This window comes from Monodon monoceros, unplaced genomic scaffold (assembly GCF_005190385.1).
Source record: "Monodon monoceros isolate NGI ecotype Baffin Bay Population unplaced genomic scaffold, NGI_Narwhal_1 Super_Scaffold_21, whole genome shotgun sequence".
Taxonomy (NCBI): Eukaryota; Metazoa; Chordata; class Mammalia; order Artiodactyla; family Monodontidae; genus Monodon; species Monodon monoceros.
Genome location: NW_021703778.1, coordinates 60,623,138 through 60,639,062, shown reverse-complemented (window position 1 = coordinate 60,639,062; position 15,925 = coordinate 60,623,138). Strand labels below are relative to the sequence as shown.

Genomic DNA, 15,925 nt, shown 5'->3' with positions numbered 1-15,925 from the left:
GTAGAGCCTGAAGATGTAACTGAATTGTTGCAATTTCATGAAAAAACCTGAATGGATGAGGAGTTGCTTCTTATGGATGACCAAAAAAGTGGTTTCTTGAGATAGAATCTACTCCTGGTGAAGACGCTGTGAAAGAGTGCTGAAATGACAACAAGAGGTTTAGAATACTAAATAAACTTATTGAAAAACCAGCAACACGTTTTGAGAGAACTGGCTCCAACTTTGAATGAAGTTCTACTGTGGGTAAAATGCTATCAAACAGCATTGCATGTGACAGAGAAACTGTTGGTGAAAGGAAGAGTCAATCAATGCAACAAACTTCACTGCTATTTTGAGAAACTGCCACAGCCACCCAACCTTCAGCCACCACTACCTGGATCAGTAAGTAGCCATCAACACTGAGGCAAGACCCTCCACCAGCAAAAAGATGATAGCTTGCTGAAAGCTCAGATAATAGTTAGCATTTTAAAACAGTACAGTATTTCTAATTAAGGTATATACATTTTTTAATAGACATAATGCTGTTGCACACCTAACGGACTACAGTATAGTATAAAGGTAACTTTTATATGCACAGGGAAACCAAAAAATTCATGTGACTTGCTTGGTTGCAGTGGTCTGGAACCAAAACCACAACATCTCCAAGGTATACCTGTAACAATAATACTTTGTCACTTGCTTTTTATCTTTTAATCCCAATAAATATGGTTAGGATTCTTCTAATCCCATCTCCTTTTGCCTATTCCTCATCCCGATCCTAATGTATTCCTTTGATGATGTCATTTCTGAAATAAATGGCTACCTTTTTCTTAAAACTAACTGCTAGAATGCCTTTAAAGGTTATATACGTGAGTAACACCCGTAAAAGCTATACCATTTGGGGATGTTTTAGATATGAAATAGATTTGGTTATTTGTGCTGTACTTATCTGACATAACAGATGCAGTTACCTGAACCTCCACTGGAGGCAGCAGACTCTCCAAGCAATCCCAAGTGCACTGACTTCCCAAAGATTTTTGTTAAGCAGGGAATGGTTAATAATACAGTGTAAAACAAAGGGCTTAAGTTCAGGCCGATTCCAAGCATAGAAAAACTCTTCAAAATCTGATTTAAGCAATGAAAGCCAGTTTCAACTGCAGAGAGACCATGTTAAAGGAAAAAGCATGAAAAACAGAAATCCTCAGAAAGTGCTGAAGTATTATTTTAGATATGAGCATCAAAGTCCAATCTTATGAAGTATTTAGCCATCCAGTGATGCTAAAAGGTGAAAAGAAAATAGAAAAATTGGAACTCTTTTTCCTTTCTCTGGAGAGAACTGGCTTAAGGATACACTGCAAAAAAGAGAAGAAAAAGTAGAACTGGTGGTAATATTCTTTAAATCAGGTCTTCTTTATGATGAACACTTTACTGTCACTGAAGAAAAGCACAGCACCTCAGAACTGTAACTTCTGCCAATATTAAAAAAAAAAAGAAAAAATTTTACAGAATTATTGCACTCTATAATTTAAACAAATCTAGACAGTAGTTGCAGTGCCACTGTATTATAGAAGCAATGTTGTCACCATTATCAATGGATGGACTGTGTAAATTCTACAACTGTTTCAATGTTCCAAATTTATCCAAAAATATTTTTTAAAATATTTTTAGACACATAATTTAGCAACTTAAAAAAAAATCTTTTCTTTGAATACTGTATACCATTTTCCAAAACAATATAATAAAAGCCCTTCATATCATGTCAAACTTTTACCAAATTCGAAAAAAGAACAGTGCTTCATTATATCACATATCCTTTGTAAATTACCAAAAAAATTTTTTAGTATTAGAAAAAAAATGTGTTTTATTTATAAGCATATGCTAAGTATCACATAATTTAAGAAACCACTTACTATAAAATGGAAGGAGTGAAGCCCTCAAATCTAAAATAAATGATTCTGATGTTCCAAAAAACTTTACTGTTTAAGGGGAAGTTCACATATTTCTTCTCTATGTAGGTTATCAGTGTTAAGATAAACACTGGAAATTTAAATTCATTTTTTATAGTTTGGAATACAGAGATAAGAAATACCTGTTGATCTGTTAAAAGATGTGACTTAAATATAGCATGAGGATATTATTGTTTTATGTTCAAATCTTCAATCCCTGGTCCTGAAAGACCACTGTGACTTCATAAGATGCATAAAGAGAAAATGTTTCCCCAGAACAAAACCAAAATGAAACGAAATGAAACAAAACAAAACCCAGCATGGTATTATTCTACATGGCCTCCTGGCCTAGCTTCCTTCCAACTTCTAGTGTTTTCTGAGAGAGCAAGGATGGTTAAAAAGCTCAGCTTTTGACTCTCTGTATGTCTCAGATACTCAAAGTAAACTTTCAAAGATGTCAGTCATTTGAGGGTTAGAGTTTAGAGGGTGAAAGAACCACATTTCTTTACCCCCTGTACTCAGGGAGGGCACATTACTTAATGTAGCAAAAGATTCTTGATCAAAATTACAGATCACTGGGTTTATTTAGGCAGAAAAATGTAGAATTCTGCATGATTTAATTGATGACATCAGTTCTACATTTCACCTAAATACAGAGTAGAAAATTTTCAAAAGATCTGATGATTTTAAATGAAACTGAAAACAGTCAAGCAAGCCAGTTTCTTAGCACAAGAAACTGTTTTCATGAAAAAATGTTCTATTTTATTATTATTTTTTATTTTATTTTATTTTTTTTGCGGTACGTGGGCCTCTCACTGTTGTGGCCTCTCCCGTTGCAGAGCACAGGCTCCGGACGCGCAGACTCAGCGGCCATGGCTCACGGGCCCAGCCGCTCCGCGGCATGTGGGATCTTCCCGGACCGGGGCACGAACCCATGTCCCCTGCATCGGCAGGTGGACCGTCAACCACTGCCCCACCAGGGAAGCCCCTGAAAAAATGTTCTAATTTTTTTCCTTCTGAGTCAAAATAGTTATCAGTTCTTAACAACAATGCACTTAAGCATTTATTCTATAGGTAACTAACCTTTGGTTACACTGATCATTCTGCCAAAGTGGCTTTTAGTTCTCCTATTCTCAACAGATAAATGAGAGTAAGTATCACAGGGATACATACAAAACCAAGGAGCTACAGTTAGCTATTTTATTATTGTTTAACAAAAAACCAAAACTTATCCTCTAGTATATATATTTCAGTTACAAAACTGGACACATTTTTTTAAAGGTTTTTCTATCTTAAATCTAACAAGTCCAACTCATTTCATGGAGGGCTGCTGTTTAAGCACTACTAAAATAATTTGAGAAATGACACTACTTGCTCCTTTGGGTCTACAAACATGAAACACTGGAATATAAGAAGGTTGATACAGATAATTTTCTCATCTTAAAAAAGGAAAATTCATTTTAGATATTGCTCTAAAAAGAATAAATAATATAAGCTAATGTAAAACGATGATTTTAAAGTAATGCGCTATATGTACAGAAATAGTCTCTTTCACAGCATAGTACAAAAAGACTGCACAGGATCCATTTTTCTTTTTTGAACAATCTTTCCTTCTTTGTTTACTTCTTTATATTTTGCTTCTTTTAAAAAATGTTCTTTTTCCAATTACAGGGAGGAAATAAAAAGAAATGCAACTCTTTTATGTAAAGTAAATCCATCTGGATGTTTGCTGCATCCCATACTATAAACCTGTGATCCCCAACCAGAATGAGTTATAGTAAAGCTGCAGGCAAAATTGTCTCCATATACCACAATCCATTATCCCTGTCAAGTTAATGTTCCATGTTGAGCCATATGGCACGGGTACACATTCAACAAAGGAAATTCCTTAAACTTGTTATAATCAGCACTTGCAGTCATCCAAAAAACTGACATAAACAGCTTTATTGTGTTTAGTGCATTTCAGTTAATATCCATGACAAAAACAGGAAACAGTACAGGAAAAGGAGGAGGAATGTGGGGGAGCAGAGTTATTTTAAAAAATTGTACATTTTATAATCAGATTTTTCCCTAAGCAAGTGATTTTCAATTACAGTAAGCTCCAACCCCTTGACTGTGACCCACTGGGCCATATTTAAGAAAAAACAAAATGTAATGGCATCAGTTTTCCATGGTATGCACAAAGCTAAATCTTAAAGTCTTACAGTATCTGATTCATATAAAGCATTTCTGGCAAAATAATGAATGATCTAAATTTTCATGTTTGTTTTCTTTCCACGATTGTCTCATAATTGCTAAAATCTAACAGCGCTTCATTAAAAAATAACGTAATTTAAATAAAGTGTCTATATGCATTAAGTGTAGGTCACAGATGAATCAAAAGCTCCCAGAAGCCTTTGCTACCTGGCACAGCCCAGCACATCAAACTCCAGTCAAGGTACAAGTAGAGCAGAACTTCATTTCAGACCCCGCAGTGACAACAATAAAACGCTGAGAAAACACACTATCAAATACTGAACTCAGCATCAATTTCTGTTAATTACAGCCTTGTCAGCAACGTGATTATTCAAACAACTCATGCAAATGTTAATGAGGCCTTATTTGCATATTTATTTTTTCCTTTGTTGAAATGTCATTGATTATTACATTCTACTATGATGAATGTGGCTGATGATGTGCTCTGATATGTAATTAGTCATTAGGTGGAATGAATAGATCAATTATGAAAAAGGACTAAGATTAAGAAATATCAAACAAGACCGCCCAATATAACCGTAGAATCTTTTTAAAAAAGAACCTAATAAATAATTTCTTGACATTTAAACTGCAACATCAGTAGTTTTCAATAAATAAACCACTACTTTTGTGAGGTTAAATGAAGGCTTAAAAATACATCAGTACTTTGATAATCCAATTATGATCATAGAAACCATCTTTTAAAAAATTGCAAACCACCTCAAGTAGCACGTCAGAACAAACAGCAGAAAAGAACAGATTTTGCTTTAGACTTGCACAAATTAGAAATATATAAAGTACACTTTAATCTAGTATGAGGGGTAAGAGGTGAAAACAGGTCAAAGAGAAAGGAGTATAACATCCTAGAGAGAAGGGGTAGGAACCTGATGGAGAATGACTACCTTCATAAAAACAAGGTGAGCAAAAACAAACTACTTCAAATCCCAATTTGTTCTTAGAGGAAAAGGATTATTTAGCCTCTGAAACTGTTTGCTATAACTATCCAGCCAGCACTTGCTATTCACAGATGAAAAAAAAAAAAAAAACCACATTACTGCAGACCAGATGGGAACATTCCACATGACCAAACCAATCAATCACCTCAGTGGGGCGCAGGTGCAACACAGCCGTATAGCAACACACCATTTCACAGTCTATCGGGCACAAACACATGGCCACCAATCAATGGCCCCCCGAGGACCTTGGAGGGGGCAGGCTCTCTGGAGTCTTACTGGTCCATGCCTGATGACTTCATAATCACACATCATTTCATTCACTAGAGGATACAAACTAGCATTCTAATAACCTTCTACTGAAAATGGTCATGTTGTGCATATTAATACAGTGCTGTTTGGAGTGAAGCAACTGACTTTACACGGCAGGCTAGGCAAGGCATGTAGGGCTGAAACAACCTGAAGCTAGAAACTTCTTCCTATTAGAAGATGGCTGTTCTGTTCAGACTGAGATCAATGGCGACATGATTCATCCTCCTAAATCAAAGTTCGCGTGCAAGGCTCGTATCTTATACAAAGCAACTGTTAAACAATAGTAAACTTGAAGAGATAACGGAGAATGAAAATAAAAATGGAAGTTGGTAACCGTGTACGAAGGATAAAAAGGCACTCCACTGTTCTAAAATAACCTAACTAAAACTGAAATGCAAATAAAAATTAGGTGACCATGAATAAAACTTAAATGTATATCACTGGCTTTGTTTTCCTTACATTTTCCCAGTGTTTGAGGGGTGACTCTGTATAGCACATAATTATAGGAGAAGATTAATAGAACAATTTCCCGCAAACACTGCTGTAATTCCACCAAGGCACAGTGCCATGCTCTGTTAAGTAGCATTCACAGAGCTCCTGTTGGCTCCTTTTCAGAGAGACTGTAGGCAGGGACATCCTTGAAAACTGAGCATTGTGAATAACTGATTCACCACACGCCATGTAGAGATGACCTAATTTAAAAGAAAAACCAGGAAAAATATGTTTTATCCTAAAAAAGCAAACCAGTCAACTCAAATCCTTACTGGAACAAGGCTGGGCGTACATCTGTTTCTAAAAAGCAGCTTTCTTTGATAATTCAGAGGGCAGTTTGGGGCCTTATAGATCCTTAGATCCCATTAGGAACGTTAATCACCATAGCCAGGGTTCATGTGGAAACCAGTGCAAGACACATCGTAGAGTCTAAACTGACCTTTGATAACACTAAAAGTTGGCTTGGGTAATTAATTTTTGATGCTAATATTCTTATCATTTTGCCTCTCATTAAAAAACATACAGAAGACTAATTATATTCCATATTTGGATTATGGATATATAGGGGTTTACTTACCTACAAATATGAGTATCATGCTTTGCCCACATAAGGCTAATAGTGATTATATCTTCTACAGTCTAAAAGAATGAATATATACATTCTATGAAAATACACCTACCAAAACAGAGGTCAGTCCCTTTGGGAAAGAAATCTAGTGATTAGTCAAAGGAATTATTACTCTACAGAGAGATAACTGGCAAAATAATCTCAGTGATAGTTTATCACATACAATTCACTTTAGAAAGCATTCTTAACTTCTTTCTAAATGAAAATATCCTAGAAGAGGATGCAAGATTCAAGTCAGAAGACTAGGATTCTAGTTCAAATTCTTACTAATTAGTTGTATAGTCTTCATCAGGTCAGATAATGCCAATTACTTCCATTTATTAATTTGAAGACTGGCTAGATTAGAGAGGACCTTGAAATTTCTCCTAATTTATGATCTCCCTTTGTGGCCTGACATCTTTAAAGGCTCTAGTCTATCTAGTAGTTTTCAGAGTATCAGGTAGGGATGAATAGAGATCAGGGGTCCCAGTTCCAAAAGCCTAGCAGGGAAGTCTAATAAAACATGCTTATTGTTTAAATGGACAAACAGTCATTTTAAATGGATGATGTGAGGTCACTCTTATGAAAATACAAAAGACAATCATTCCTTTGGTTTATAGAACTATGAGTAAAAATAATCAATATCTGGGTTGAAGTTTCCTTGTTCCCTGAACAGAATAACAATGCCAAAACTGTATCATGTTATACAAAAAAGAAAAACATGAAGATGAGAGTGGTGACTGGTATCAGCAAATGAGCAGGAGGGACTGAACAGCATTCAAAGCTGTTGCACCAGACATACCCTGGGTGACCAACAAAACATGTTTTCTCTCTTTCTTGATTCTAAAGTTCAATCCTAGGTGAAAGCACGTATATTTGAACCTTTCTTCCCACAGACACAGGAAACATATTAAAAACATTCCTGATAATAATGCTTTTAAAAGCAAAGTAGCAAGCTGTACTTTCACTTTTTAACCATCATGAATACAAAATGGTATTTAAAGGCATTAAAGAGAAAGGTTCAGAGAGCAGCTCTGGAGTCAGACAGTATTTGGTTTAAATGCCAGTTCCACGACTTACTAATTTTGTGACTTTTCAATGAGTTACCTAAACTCTCTAAACCTCAATTTCTTGATTTGAAAAAGATGACTAAATAATGGAGGCAATACCTATACCTCAGAGGTTGTCGTGACGATTTAATGAGCTAATGCATGTAGTGCTTAGCAACATGCCTAACACAGAGCAAGTAGTCAATTTTTTTTTGCTATCATTTAATATTAATAATAAAAAAACTATTTTGAAAATATCAAAATCAGGAGACAGTTAATCTCTTTGATGCTCTAGTCTCAATTCATAAACAGTACTGATCTCAATTCTGATTAAAAAAAAAAAATACTTCACAAGAAAACGGAAGGCTCCCTTACGGTAACCAACAATTAACTGCAGATATTGGTCAATGTATTGCTCAACTGGCCCCTTAATAATACATCCTAGAGAACCTGAATTACGAAAATCTACCCCAAAGAGTAAAGGTTTTTGCTTCTGTCTAAAAATATTTCTCCCCTTTCTTTCTCTAGAGTTGTGTAAAATTTAAAAAAAAAAAAAAAGTTTGGCCTTTTGCACACAACTGATAGATGTTGCTTCTCTAGAATCCACAAAAACCCAAAATGGTCAATAAAATGTCAGTTGTCCTGCTTATTGTAAGCTACATTTAGAAACAGGCTAGTGGACGTCCCTGGTGGCATGATGGTTAAGAATCTGCCTGCCAATGCAAGGGACATGGATTCCATCCCTGGTCCAGGAAGATCCCATATGCCACGGAGCAACAAAGCCCGTACGCCACAACTACTGAGCCTGCACTCTAGAGCCCACGCACCAAAACTACTGAAGCCCGTGCACCTAGAGCCCGTGCTCGGCAACAAGAGAAGCTACGGCGAGAAGTCTGTGCACTGCAACCAAGAGTAGCCCCCGCTCACCACAACTAGAGAAAGCCCACGTGCAGCAACGAACACCCAACACAGACAAAAACAAACAAACAAAAACAAAAAACAAAAAAAAAAAGGGCTAGTTTTAAGGTAGCACATCATCTGGAAACCAGAGCTCCTCAACTCTTAGTTAAAATGTCATTTGGTGGTCACACATCCACATTCATGCAAAATTGAACCCTGCATCTATTACACACACTTTATACTAGAGAGGTGAAAGTGCTGAGTCCTGTATTTACTTAGGTATGACACATTTTACTTATTTCTTTTTTAAACAACTTTATTGCAGTGTAATTGCTTTACAATGGTGTGTTAGTTTCTGCTTTATAACAAAGTGAATCAGTTATACATATACATATGTCCCTGTATCTCTTCCCTCTTGCGTCTCCCTCCCTCCCACCCTCCCTATCCCACACCTCTAGGTGGTCACAAAGCACCGAGCTGATCTCCCTGTGCTATGAGGCTGCTTCCCACAAGCTATCAGTTTTACATTTGGTAGTGTATATATGTCCATGCCACTCTCTCACTTTGTCCCAGCTTACCCTTCCCCCTCCCCTTATCCTCAACTCCATTCTCTAGTAGGTCTGTGACTTTATTCCCGTCTTGCCCCTAGGTTCTGCGTGACCTTTTTTTTTTTTTTAAGATTCGATATATATCTGTTAGCATATGGTATTTTTCTCTTTCTGACTTACTTCACTTCGTATGACAGACTCTAGGTCCATCCACCTCACTACAAATAACTCAATTTCGTTTCTTTTTACAGCTGAGTAATATTCCATTGTATATATGTGCCACATCTTCTTTAGCCCTTCATCTGTTGATGGACACTTAGGTTGCTTCCATGTCCTGGCTATTGTAAATAGAGCTGCAATGAACATTGTGGTACATGACTCTTTTTGAATTATGGTTTTCTCAGGGTATATGCCCAGTAGTGGGATTGCTGGGTCATATGGTAGTTCTATTTGTACTTTTTTAAGGAACCTCCATACTGTTCTCCATAGTGGCTGCATCAATTTACATTCCCACCAACAGTACAAGGGTTCCCTTTTCTCCAAACGCTCTCCAGCATTTATTCTTTGTAGATTTTTTGATGATGCCCATTCTGACCGGTGTGAGATGATATCTCATTGTAGTTTTGATTTGCATTTCTCTAATGACTAACGATGTTGAGCATTCTTTCATGGGTTTGTTGGCAATCTATATATCTTCTTTGGAGAAATGTCTATTTAGGTCTTCTGCCCATTTTTGGATTGGGTTGTTTCTTTGATATTGAGCTGCATGAGCTGCTTGTTAATTCTGGAGATTAATCCTTTGTCAGTTGCTTCATTTGCAAATATTTTCTCCCATTCCGAGGGTTGTCTTTTCGACTTATGGTTTCCTTTGCAGTGCGAAAGCTTTTAAGTTTCATTAGGTCCCATTTGTTTATTTTGGTTTTTATTTCCATTTCTCTAGGAGATGGGTCAAAAAGGATCTTGCTGTGATTGATGTCATAGAGTGTTCTGCCTATGTTTTCCTCTAAGAGTTTGATAGTGTCTGGCCTTACATTTAGGTCTTTAATCCACTTTGAGTTTATTTTTGTGTATGGTGTTAGGGAGTGCTCTAATTTCATTCTTTTACATGTAGCTGTCCAGTTTTCCCAGCACCACTTATTGAAGAGGCTGTCTTTTCTCCACTGTATATTCTTGCCTCCTGTATCAAAGATAAGGTGACAAATATGTGCGTGGGTTTATCTCTGGGCTTTCTATCCTGTTCCATTGATCTATATTTCTGTTTTGGGGCCAGTACCATACCGTCTTGATTACTGTAGCTTTGTAGTATAGTCTGAAGTCAGGGAGCCTGATTACTCCAGCTCTGTTTTTCTTCTCAAGATTGCTTTGGTTATTCAGGGTCTTTTGTGTTTCCATACAAACTGTGAAATTTTTTGTTCTAGTTCTCTGAAAAATGCCATTGGTAGTTTGATAGGGATTGCATTGAATCTGTAGATTGCTTTGGGTAGTAGAATCATTTTCACAATGTTGAGTCTTCCAATCCAAGAACATGGTATATCTCTCCATCTATTTGTATCATCTTTAATTTCTTTCATCAGTGTCTTATAGATTTCTGCATACAGGTCTTTTGTCTCCTTAGGTAGGTTTATTCCTAGATATTTTATTCTTTTCGTTGCAATGGTAAATGGGAGTGTTTTCTTGATTTCACTTTCAGATTTTTCATCATTAGTGTATAGGGAATGCAAGAGATTTCTGTGCATTAATTTTGTATTCTGCTACTTTACCAAATTCATTGATTAGCTCTAGTAGTTTTCTGGTAGCATCTTTGGGGTTCTCTATGTATAGTATCATGTCATCTGCAAACAGTGACAGCTTTACTTCTTCTTTTCCAATTTTGATTCCTCTTATTTCTTTTTCTTCTCTGATTGCTGTGGCTAAAACTTCCAAAACTATGGTGAATAACAGTGATGAGAGTGGGCAACCTTGTCCTGTTCCTGATCTTGGTGGAAATGGTTTCAGTTTTTCACCACTGAGGACGATGTTGGCTGTGGTTCTGTCATATATGGCCTTTATTATGTTGAGGAAAGTTCCCTCTATGCCTACTTTCTAGAGGGTTTTTGTCATAACTGGGTGTTGAATTTTGTTGAAAGCTTTCTCTGCATCTATTGAGATGATCATATGGTTTTTCTCCTTCAATTTGTTAATATGGTGTATCACATTGATTGATTTGCGTATATTGAAGAATCCTTGCGATTCTGGGATAAACCCCACTTGATCATGGTGTATGATCCTTTTAATGTGCTGTTGGATTCTGTTTGCTAGTATTTTGTTGAGGATTTTTGCATCTATGTTCATCAATGATATTGGCATGTAGTTTTCTTTCTCTGTGACATCTTTGTCTGGTTTTGGTGTCAGGGTGATGGTGGGCTCGTAGAATGAGTTTGGGAGTGTTCCTTCCTCTGCTATATTTTGGAAGAGTTTGAGAAGGATAGGTGCTAGCTCTTCTCTAAATGTTTGATAGAATTTGCCTGTGAAGCCATCTGGTGCTGGGCTTTTGTTTGTTGGAAGATTTTTAATCACAGTTTCAATTTCGGTGCTTGTGATTGGTCTGTTCATATTTTCTATTTCTTCCTAGCTCAGTCTCGGAAGGTTGTGACTTTCTAAGAATTTGTCCATTTCTTCCAGCTTGTCCATTTTATTGGCACAGAGTTGCTTGTAGTAATCTCCCGTGATCCTGTGTATTTCTGCAGTGTCACTTGTTACTTCTTTTTCATTTCTAATTCTATTGATTTGAGTCTTCTCCCTTTTTTTCTTGATGAGTCTGGCTAATGGTTTATCAATTTTGTTCATCTTCTCAAAGAACCAACTTTTAGTTTTATTGATCTTTGCTATCGTTTCCTTCCTTTCTTTTTCATTTATTTCTGATCTGATCTTTATGATTTTTTTCCTTCTGCTGACTTTTTTTTGTTTGTTTGTTCTTCTTTCTCTAATTGCTTTAGGTGTAAGGTTAGGTTGTTTATTTGAGATGTTTCCTGTTTCTTAAGGTAGGATTGTATTGCTATAAACTTCTCTCTTAGAACTGCTTTTGCTGCATCCCATAGGTTTCGGGTCGTAGTGTTTTCACTGTCATTTGTTTCTAGGTATTTTTTGATTTCCTCTTTGATTTCTTCAGTGATCTCTTGGTTATTAAGTACTGCATTGTTTAGCCTCCATGTGTTTGTACTTTTTACAGATTTTTTCCTGTAATTGATATCTAGTCTCATAGCATTGTGGTCGGAAAAGATACTGGATACGATTTCAATTTTCTTAAATTTACCAAGGCTTGATTTGTGACCCAAGATATGATCTATCCTGGAGAATGTTCCATGAGCACTTGAGAAGAATGTGTATTCTGTTGTTTTAGGATGGAATGTCCTATAAATATCAATTAAGTCCATCTTGTTTAATGTATCATTTAAAGCTTGTGTTTCCTTATTTATTTTCATTTTGGATGATCTGTCCATTGGTGAAAATGGGGTGCTAAAGTCCCTTGCTATGATTGTGTTACTGTCAATTTCCCCTTTTATGGCTGTTAGTATTTGCCTAATGTATTGAGGTGCTCCTATGTTGGGTGCATAAATGTTTACAATTGTTATATCTTCTTCTTGGGTTGATCCCTTGATCGTTATGTAGTGTCCTTCTTTGTCTCTTGTAATAGTCTTTGCTTTAAAGTCTATTTCGTCTGATAAGAGAATTGCTACTTCAGCTTTCTTTTGATTTCCATTTGCATGGAATATCTTTTTCCATCCCCTCACTTTCAGTCTGTATGTGTCCTTAGGTCTGAAGTGGGTCTCTTGTAGACAGCATATATACGGGTCTTCTTTTGTATCCATTCAGCCAGTCTATGTCTTTTGGTTGGAGCATTTAATCCATTTACATTTAAGGTAGTTATTGATATGTATATTCATATTACCATTTTCTTAATTGTTTTGTGTTTGTTATTGCAGGTCTTTTCTTTCTCTTGTGTTTCCTGCCTAGAGAAGTTCCTTTAGCATTTGTTGTAAAGCTGGTTTGGTGGTGCTGAACTCTCTTAGCTTTTGCTTGTCTGTAAAGGTTTTAATTTCTCCGTTACAATTTCTCCATCACATCTGAATGAGATCCTTGCAGGGCAGAGCAATCTTGGTTGTAGGTTTTTCTCCTTCATCACTTTAAATATGTCCTGCCACTCCCTTCTGGCTTGCAGAGTTTCTGCTGAAAGATCAGCTGTTAACCTTATGGGGATTCCCTTGTGTGTTATTTGTTGTTTTTCCCTTGCTGCTTTTAAAATTTTTTCTTTGTATTTAATTTTTGATAGTTTGATTAATATTTGTCTTGGTGTGTTTCTACTTGGATTTATCCTGTATGGGACTCTCTGTGCTTCCTGGACTTGATTAACTATTTCCTTTCCCATATTAGGGAAGTTTTCAACTATAATCTCTTCAAATATTTTCTCAGTCCCTTTCTTTTTCTCTTCTTCTTCTGGGACCCCTATAGTTCGAATGTTGATGCGTTTAATGTTGTCCCCGACGTCTCTGAGACTGTCCTCAATCCTTTTCATTCTTTTTTCTTTACTCTGCTCTGCAGTAGTTATTTCCACTATTTTGTCTTCCAGGTATCTTATTTGTTCTTCTGCCTCAGTTATTCTGCTACTGATTCCTTCTAGAGAATTTTAAATTTCATTTATTGTGTTGTTCATCATTGTTTGTTTGCTCTTTAGTTCTCCTAGGTCCTTGTTAAACGTTTCTTGTATTTTCTCCATTCTATTTCCAAGATTTTGGATCATGTTTACTGTCATTGTTCTGAATTCTTTTTCAGTTAGACTGCCTATTCCCTCTTCATTTGTTAGGTCTGGTGGGTTTTTACCGTGCTCCTTCATCTGCTGTGTGTTTTTCTGTCTTCTCATTTTGCTTAACTTACTGTGTTTGGGGTTTTCTTTTCACAGGCTCCAGGTTTGTAGTTCCCGTTGTTTTTGGTGTCTGCCCCCAGTAGGTAAAGTTGGTTCAGTGGGTTGTGTAGGCTTCCTGGTGGAGGGGACTGGTGCCTGTGTTCTGGTGGATGAGGCTGGATCTTGTCATTCTGGTGGGCAGGACTGCATCCAGTGTTGAGTTTTGGGGTGTCTGTGAACTCCTTATGATTTTAGGCAGCCTCTCTGCTAATGGGTGGGGTTGTGTTCCTGTCTTGCTAGTTGTTTGGCATAGGATGTCCAGCACTGTAGCTTGCGGGTCGTTGAGTGGAGCTGGGTCTTGGCATTGAGATGGAGATCTCTGGGAGATTTTCACCATATGATATTACGTGGAGCTGGGAGGTCTCTTGTGGACCAGTGTCCTCAACTTGGCTCTCCCACCTCAGGGGCACAGCCCCGAGGCCTGGCTGGAGCACCAAAATCCTGTCATCCACACGGCAAAAAGATATCCCACCTCCAAAGACAAAGGAGAAGCTGCTAGTGTTGGAGGGTCTCCTGCAGAGGTGCGGGGTGTCTGTGGCTCACCACGGGGACAAGGACACTGGCAGCAGAAGTTCTAGGAAGTACTCCTTGGCATGAGCCGTCCCAGAGTCTGCCATTAGCCCCACCAAAAAGCCTGAAAGAACCCGACAATTTTAAATTGACCCAAAGAATTTAACTGAAGAGTTAATTAAATTCTTTGAAAAGTTTAAAAAATCAACTTCATTTTCTTTTATAGCAAAGATATAAAAGACAATATCATGTAACTAAGTTTGCCAACTCACAGGAGCAATTTCATAGTCGAGTAGGATTTTCAGCAAGCAAAAAGAAGGAACTGTTGCGAGGAATACTGTGTTGAATCTAGTAGGATTCAATGTTAGGTTTGAATCTAGCATTTGCCAGCTAAGTATCAAATGAACTCTGGTGGATTTCTTGTGCACTTGATCAGTCACAGGCTTGCTCTCCCTCCCTCCCTCTCCCTGTCTTTCTCTCTCTAAGCCCCAGTTTCTTCATCTGTGGAATTGGAGATAAAACGGGAAAGAAGAAATGAACATTTAATAAATGCCTTTTAAGTGTTGGGCCTTGTGATGGACATTAGATACATCCTTCCATTACATCATCCTCAAGGAAACAGCAAGGCCAGAATTACTATCTCCATTTCACAGATTAAAGTAGTGAATCTCATATAGACATTTCTCCAAAGAAGATAAACAAGTAGCCAAGAAGCACATGAAATAATGCTTAATATTATTAGTCATTAGGGAAATGAAAATCAAAACCTCAATGAGGTTTTCTCACCCACAAGGACAGCTAAAGTAAAACAGACAGACAAATGTTGGCAAGGATGTGAAGAAACTGAAACTCTCATAAATCGCTAGCCAGACTGTAAAATGGTGCAGAGCCACTTCAGAAAATAGTCTGGCAGTTCCTCAAATGGTTAAACACAGATAGAACTCTATTTCTGAGCAATTGTATCCTGAGGTATACACTTAAGAAAACGGAAAATATGTCCATACAAAAAGTTGTACACCAATGTTCACAGCAGCGTTATTCATAGTAGCAAAAGTAGAAACAATTCAATTATCAATTGATGACTGGATAAATAAATGTGGTATATCCATCCAATGGAATATTATTCAGCATAAAAAGAGATGAAGTATTGATACATGCTAAACACAGATGAACCTTGAAAATATATTAAGTGAAAAAAAAAAGTCTCAAAAGACCACATATTGGATGATTCCATTTATATGCAATGTCAAGAATAGACAAATCCATAGTGACAGAAAGTAGATTAGTGGTTGCCAGGGGGCAGGTTGAGGGGAGAATGAGAAATGACTTCTAATAGTCACGGGGTTTCTTCAAGGAGTGATGAAAATGTTCTAAAGTACAGTGGTGATGGCGGCACAACTGTGAGACTATACTAAAACCACTAAATTGTATACTTTAGAAGAGTGATTATAGTAT

At 37.0% G+C, this 15,925-nt stretch overlaps 1 protein-coding gene across 8 annotated transcripts in view; it reads right to left on the bottom strand.

The window, feature by feature from the left end:
* The window catches only part of TCF12 (transcription factor 12), a 381,378-nt gene that overhangs the window by 156,026 nt on the left and 209,427 nt on the right, over positions 1-15,925 (bottom strand). The window lies entirely within an intron of this gene.